Here is an 8229-nt window from a genome sequence, read left to right as displayed (position 1 = left end):
TGCAGTACGCTTTATGTGTCGGAATCTGCGCAACCAGATTCCACATTCCACTCATTGCTTTTCCCATTTCATCATGTGAGCTCGGAGCACAGAATTACCGAATAGAAGAGAAGCCATTATTTGATCAGTATATGAAGAAGGGCTTTATCTGAAGAGGCACCAGCCAAGACATGTTTTATAAAGAGGGATAACCTGCTCTTTATAAAACTCAGCAAGAAACTTACTGTGGCATTGTCTGTTTTCTTTGGGCCCTGAAGGGAGTTTGACCTCTCTGAATAATTGTTGATTGATCACAAGGTCTCCGGTGGCTGACAGCAACCCAAAGATTGGTTACACCTACGCAAAAGTGACGTCAGACGTAAATAACATGACATTTGAAGAAAAATGAATTTGTGCAATGGGGGGAAAAAAAAAAATCTTAATTGGCCTTCATTGTGACATGTGCTTGGTGTTCTTTCAAAAATGATCAGGTGACACAACCGGTTAACCGGACCGAAACGGTTAGATTGATGTGCGGTCAGGATGAAGCGCCTCTTTGACTTATCTCTTCTGGGTTAAACAAGGCTACGCAGTAAGATTTAATGGTCCTTATGCAGTTATCCATCTAAACAGCACCTCAAGTGAATCTTGTTATGAATACAGCCCAAATAGTGGACACATTTTCTGAGCATCTTGGACTCTTTTAACCTCATTCAACACGTATCTGGGCCCACTCATATTGCAGGACATACTTTGGACTTGGTCCTCAGCCATGGTGTTAGTTTCAGTGACCATAAATCTGTCTCTTTTAATGTCTCTTTTACTGCAAAATTTTCTAATCTTTTTCATTTTTCACCCTCTTGTGATAATAACATTGAGCACCTTGTAAACAACTCTTTGTAAGGTTGCTCCTTACAATATTAGTCATCGTGCTGTTGTTTACTACTCACCTTGGCTAAATAATCAGACTCTTGGTCTTCAACGTTCCTGTTGAAAAGCAAAGTGTCTATGGAAGACCACAGGTCTGATTGTCCATAAATAATATTTTACAGAACATCTCTACTCTTACAATGAAGCAGTGAAAGTGGCAAGGTCTTCTTATTTTAAGATTCTCATAAATCCATCCATTTGCTCCCGCTTATCCTGTTCAAGGTCACGGTGGGGCTGGACCCTATCCCAGCTGTCATAGGGCAAGATGCAGGGTACACCCTGTACAGGTCGCCAGCCTGTTGCAGGGCCAACACGGAAAGACAAACAACCATCCACACTCACATTCACACCTATGGGCAATTTAGAGTAGCCAATTAACCTAACCCCAGTAACTGCATGTCTTTGGACTGTGGGAGGAAACCCACACAGACACGGGGAGAACATGCAAACGCCACAGAGAGAGAGAGAGAGAGAGAAGCCCGGGCCAAGGTGGAATCAAACCCAGGCCTTCTAGATGGTATTCTAACTTTGAGGCAGCAGTGCTAACCACGCGCCACCGTGCTGCCCAGAGTCCCATAAACTGTAATAAAAATAATCCTATAGGGTGTTATTTGACACCATTAATAGCATTGTTTCTGCCCCTCCCTCCTTCTGTTGATAGCCTCTGATGATGACTGCAATGTATTTCTTAATTATTTTGTAAATAAGGTTTGTAAATAAATCCAAACTCTTCTTTGGTTCTTCCTCTTTTGAAGATGACCTTCAGCGCTCTGTCATTACTTCTCAAATTACATTAAATGACTTAACTAGTATAATGGATAAGATGAAACCCTCATCATCCCCGTTAGAGATTGCACCTCCTCCTGTCATGTTTGGATGTCTTGTAAGCATTGGTCTTTCATTGCTGTCTATTATTAACAGTTCACTGAGGCAAGGTTGTGTTCCTTCCTGTTTTTCCTATTAGCATGCTGAGGTAATTCCTTTACTTTGAAGTCTAATCTTGATGCCAGTTCTCCCAGCAATTACCAGCCTGTTTCAAAATTACAATTTATTAGCAAATTATTAGAAAAAGTTGTTGAAACCCAATTCAGATCCTTATTATGCACGTCACAGATTTCTGACCCTTTTCAATCCAGTTTTCAGAAACAGCACTCCACTGAAACTGCTCTTTTAGAAGTCTATAATGATCTTTTATTGGCATGCAGAAAATTGTTGTGTACTCATATTGCTCAGTACTGCCTTTGATACCACTGACCATATTATTTTACTAAATAGGCTTAAGGTTTTGGCTGGCACCTCTGGCTCAGTGTCAGACCAGTTTTCCTCCTATTTATCTGAGAGGACATTCACTGTGGTGGGCATGTTCTCCTCTTGCACTGCTTCTTTAACCTGTGGGGTTCCACAAGGTTCAATCCTGGGTCCATTGTTATTCTCCTTTTACATCTGTCCATTAGCCAGTATCATTCAGTCTTTCTCTGGCATTTCTTACTATTTCTATGCTGATGACATTCAGCTGTATATGTCTTTTAAGCCTCACCAGTTGGATAGGCTGTCCACCCTAGTTGATAATTTATCCCAGATTAGTGACTGGTTAGTGACACGGATTAGTTTCATGCAGTGGCACCAAAGCTCTGGAACAGTTTATCACTCCAGCTCCGTTTAGCAGACTGTGGAGTCGTCTAAAAAACAGTTAAAAAGTTTTCTATTTAATCAGGATTTCTGTTGACGTTATTCTTTTTTCTTCTTAATATGGTAATTTTGTTTTAACATGGTGTTTTGTTTTTGATATTGTGTTTTTTTGCGCTTTGTGACTTTCTGTCTGTGAAAAGCGCTATATAAATAAACTTTACTTACCTACATTTGGCCTAATCTGGGTGACTTTACGCTGCACCTACGCCACAGCAGCAGTACTGGCAAATGTTGCATAGCCCTGATGTGGAACAAATGTAAAGGCACACCTGGTATTTGGCCCATGGAAGTCAGATATGTGGTTGAGTTGCAGAAACCAGACTCACCTTGAGTCAGCAGCCTTAGTCATTAGCCAAATGTAGCCCAAAGAAATCTGCAAAGGTTTTTCAGTATTTCATAAGATTCCCATTTTAAAGCTGCATCTATGAAAGGTTAGACCCTTTCAAGCTCAGACATGTTAAAAATGAGTGAGATTAAATGGGGAAAAAGTTGTAATCCACTGGGGAATTTTCTTCTGATTACAGGCCTAAAAGACATCTGAAGCTACAAAGGCATCAAGACTAAAATGGTGTTACATTGGTTTGAATGGTGTTTGGCAGCTGTCTTGATCATACCTGGACATTGGTTTAGTTGTGAATTTGCTGTAATTAGGTACACAGATGAAAATTAGTGTGCGGCACATTTTTAAAAGCATATTTTTTTTGTCATTTATATTCACTCACAGTCACTTTGTTAGGTTAACATGCTCAGCTTCTCATTAGTTCAAACATATAATCAGCCAATTGCATGGCAGACATGCATTCAATTTGGTCAAACTCAGGCCTGGTTGTTGTCAAAACAAACGGGTGAAGTTCAAACCAAGTATCAGATTGGGAAAGAAATGTGATATGAGTGACTTTGAACTTGGCATGGCTGTTGGTGTCAGATGAGCTGGTTTGAGTGCTTCAGAAGTTGCTGATCTACTTAGATTTTCCCACTCAACCATCTCTGTGGTTTACAGAGAATGATCTGAAAAAAGTGAAAATATTCAGTGAGCAACAGCTCTCTGGGTGAAAATGCCTCATTGATGCCCGAGATCAGACTGCTTTGAGCTGACAAAGACAACAGAAGAGCATCCCAGCGTGGTCTTCTGCTGCTACAGCCACACTGAGTGCCTCTCCTGTCAGCTAAGAACAGGAAACTGAGGCTACAATTCACACAGGCTCACCAAAATTGAACAGCAGAAGACTAGAAAAACATTGATCTGATGAGTCTCAATTTCTGCTCTGACATTCAGATGCTAGGGTCAGAATTTGGTGTAAACATGAAAGCACGGATCCATCCTGCCTTGTATCAACAGTTCAGGCTGCTGTTGGTGGTGTAATGGTGTGTGGGATATTTCTATTTTCTTGGCACACTTTGGGCATCTTAGTACCAATCGACACGCGACACAGTGGAACGGGAGATTCACATCATGGATGTGCAGCTGACAAATCGGCAGCTGTGATGCTGTCATGGACCAACATCTCTGAGGAATGTTTCCCGCACCTTGTTGAATGTGTGTAATGAAGAATTAAAGCAGCTCTGAAGGCAACAGAGGGGTCAAACACAGTACCAGCTATGTATAATTAATAAAGTGGACAGTAAGCGTATACCTTTATGCAAATGTTGTTTCTTGGGTGTTATGCCTTATTGTGTGTTGCATGTTGAGCTTATTTGGAAAATCAAACCTTATTGTTTCCACTTGCTAGGGTGGCACAGTGCTAAGCAGTGTTGCCTCACAGGAAACTGGGCCTGAGTTTGACCAAATTTAAATATAAAAAGACACTTTTTTCCCCTCACCTTTCATTTTTCAATCTATTCTTAACAGTTGGCAAAGTGGACTTTTCAATGAGATTTTGCTCGGTGGGAAAAGTGAAAAACCTGAACCTGAACCTAGTTCAAGTTAACTGTGAAAGCTGCTTTCCTTCTTGAAAAAACATGCTCAAAATTGATTTGGCAGCTGTAATATGCTGAATTGTTACACACTGCAAACAAACCAATTAATACAAAGGTTTGTGCTTAATCATTCAGCTCATCACATTAAGATCAAACTGGACTCTCCTCTCTGAGCTGTGTAGATCTGTAATGTTGTGGAAATGCAGAACTGCAGTGTCCTGAAACAGAGACAGACTTTGCAGTGCAGAGGATGCTGGTAACTTTATACCGGCTGAACAAATGTCTAAACACAGATGGAACGAGTTCAGGTACCTGACCAAGAAAAGTACTCAGAACTTAGAAGGACTCAGAACTCAGATTCTCTCTTTTTTTTCCCCAGCTGCACTTATGAAGTGCTGATGGTCTCACTCGACATCCTGTGCGTTAGACAGAGCGCCCTTTGCATCAGGCAGTGAGGGAATCCACACAGCAGTGCCATTGTACTCTGATACAGTGGAAAACCCACTTCCTCTCTTTTCAGTGTCTGCTGCAGTTCAGAGCAGCAGCGGTGTCCTCTGCTGCTCAGCTGGTGTTGATGGGACTCAAAGCTCTTCGACTGCTTCCTCTGTCTTGGTCTTTGCTGTCTCATCTTTAAGCGCTGGCTTGGACCGTGCACTGTAAACGGCCACAGGCTGAGGGCAGAAGAGCAGGATGGAAAGTGTTCCTTGTTAACATTGTTGTGTTGTGTTGGCTACATCTTTAAAAATACAGTCTATAGCGAGCTTTCTCGTTGAGCTCCATAATCATTCTTCTGAGTCATTTTTTAATCCTCATCAGAACCCCCTAAGACTCTATCACGTTGTGCAAACAAACCAAAGAAAAAGGCTGTGTTCAAACGGTCCATGTTTCACCCACATACGCCTGGTATTATAACGTGAATCAGGCCACCAGGATTTTAGACAAATGCATACAAAAACAGTAGAATACAGAAATATTTGTTTAATGTTGCCATGAATAGGTCAAGATTTTGAGGTTTAGTTTGTTTTGCTGCAAGTTAGAAGACAAGAATGTTACCATTCGCACATCTGTTCATTACATACACAGCTGCAATGAGGACTAAGTTTGCTTAGTGCAGTATGAAGACTGAAAATAAGGGTCAGAATGTAACAAGAGTTATTTATACACGCACTGCAGCCCTGGACTCTTCATGGCATACAGTATGTGAGACCCAGTTGGATTGGCCATCCGTGGGTCTGTAACCTTCCAGGGCCTCACTACAAAGTCTGTGTGATACTGTGTGTGAATGTGTGAGTAGGACTCATTCTCTCCCGGTAGCTCTTTAGCCTAAACCAAACTGAGTGTTTCCAGTTGTGAAAATGGATCTGATGCAAAGTACAACTGCAGAAAATATTGTGTTTAAGTCTAAATGCAATCTGTTGTTTAAGGACGGTCATGAAAGTACATCAGGTCCCCAAATACTACCTTTGACAAAAAAAGAAAGCACGCACGCATGCACGTGCACGCGCGGGCACACACACACACACACACACACACACACAAAAAGTGTAAACTTAGACTTTATTCAGCGGGCAAAAAGCAGGGTAGCTGTGCGACCTGATGCTGACCTTACCAGTGTTGGTGGGCGGTGTTGGACTCTTTGGCGAGGTTGGAGAAGGCAGACTCGTACTGCTCAGCAGCACTCAGTGAGGCTGCGGCATTTCCATCAACAAGTTACGGTGCGTACCTGGAAAGAAAAATTACACAGGTACACTGAGTACCTGTGATTTATGATCATTCTTAATCCTGAAGTAATAAATGAAGCATTAAAATCTGCTTTATACCTGCTCAGCCAAAGCCTCTGGCAGCAGACGGATGGCCTTGGATTTGGCTTCTGCTCTGGCCAGCATAGCTTGAACCTCACCTGGATACAGAACAGCCAATGAACGACTGACATGAGCAGATCTGAGTTGGATCAGTGGAAGAAAAGGGATGGATGTGGATTTAAACGTCCTTTCTCAACATCCCTCTTGATCTGATGTCAGCATCCTTGTTTGATTTATCTTATGTCGATGAGTTGTGAGATCCTTGTGTAGTGTTGTAACACAGTCTGCAGGCATGTAATTAGATGCTTATTGGATTCAATGTAATGACGGCTTAAGTTAAGACCTTCAATTACATATGGAAAACTCCCAGCTAAACAGTTGTTTAAGTCAAATGTTGAAAAAAAAAAAATCTGGGAATGCCTGTGACCCTCTGTGACACTGATCGCCACTTCCCGTGTCCCCTCACACTCCAGCATAGTAGAGCTCTTCCTGCACTCTGCCTCCACCTACTCAGGAAGCAGAAAATAAAGTGAGGGGAAGCAAACTAATCCTGAAATCACTCTGTGGCTGGCTGCTACAGTTTTCATAACCTATAGAATTTGGCTTTGATTGCATCATCATTTCTCCCAGCATGCATTTATCTCACTTGCATTTGCATGGACTCGTTGACACGAGGTGGAACTTCCATGTCTTTGATTTCATAATGAGTGCAGCGGATTGCCCACTCATCTGACGCCTAGTTGATGTTTCTATTGAGAGACTCCCTTTCCTTAAAAAGCAGCAAAATGCAGCATGTTTAGGTTAAAGCATCTCTATCATCATGCAATTTACACACCAAACACTGCCCATTTCTTCCCCTGAATACTTCATCCAGTGTGATTTTGACCAATTCTGAACACACTGTGGTTTGTGCAAGCTGAGTCACTGCATATTCTGGATCTCCACACCATAACTGGCCTGGAAAGACATGAAGGATCAGCATTCAGGGGGGGGTGTGAGATTTCATGAATGAGACAAAAACCTGGTGCCCCCTGCTGGCTAAAACTCAAGACTGCACTTAATTTAAAGAGTGGTCCAGTATGGGAATGAGGAAGTTCAGTCCCTGTGAGAACAGAGGCAACACAAATGTGGGTAATTTGATGCAGATGATGAAGCAACTGGGAGGAAGAGCCATGCTTGGTGAATAAAAGAATTACTGGCTCTAAAATCTGGTGAAAACGGCCCATCCTCTCGATCAGTCAGGCCTGCAGCTGTGGCAGAAACAGGAGCACGGTGTTTATGGGTAACTTCGGGGGGTGGGGTCTGCAGAGGGAAGGGAAACACATAGCAGTGTTGGTTCAGTTTATGGGCTCCTCACTTCAGGTGCAGTGCTGTGACAAAGTATTTGTCCCCTTCCTGATTTCTTTTTTTTTTTTTTGTCACACATTTCAGAAAATTTCTCATTTAAATATTAGACAAAGAAAACCAGAGTAAATACAAAATGCAGTTTTTAAATGATGATTTCACTTATTAAGGGACAAAAAGCTATCCAAACATACCTGGCCCCGTAAACAGGTAATTGCCCGCTAATAACTTGTTGTATCACCCTTGGCAGCAAGAACTGCAATCATGCGTTTGTGATAACCTGCAATGAGTCTTTTACATCACTGTGGAGGAATTTTGACCCACTTTTCTTTGCAGAATTGTTTTAATTCAGTCATACTGGAGGGTTTTCCAGCGGCAGTCGCCTCAAGACGCTTACAGAATTCACGGCCCTATCAATTACGGAGAGTCCTCCAAGTCCTGAAGCAGCAAAGCAGGCCCAGACCATCACACCACCACCACCATGTTTGACTGTTGCAACCATGTTCTTGTTATGAAACGCTGTTAATTTTATGCCAGATGTCACAGGATTCAAACCTTCCAAAAAGTT

At 42.1% G+C, this 8229-nt stretch overlaps 1 pseudogene; it reads right to left on the bottom strand.

Moving 5' to 3' along the window:
* Positions 1–6217: 6217 nt before the first annotated feature.
* LOC115798750 (stomatin-like protein 2, mitochondrial) lies at positions 6218–7600 on the bottom strand (annotated as a pseudogene).
* Positions 7601–8229: the final 629 nt, after the last annotated feature.

Source organism: Archocentrus centrarchus, chromosome 2 (assembly GCF_007364275.1).
Source record: "Archocentrus centrarchus isolate MPI-CPG fArcCen1 chromosome 2, fArcCen1, whole genome shotgun sequence".
Taxonomy (NCBI): Eukaryota; Metazoa; Chordata; class Actinopteri; order Cichliformes; family Cichlidae; genus Archocentrus; species Archocentrus centrarchus.
This window is presented reverse-complemented; position numbering and strand designations above follow the sequence as displayed.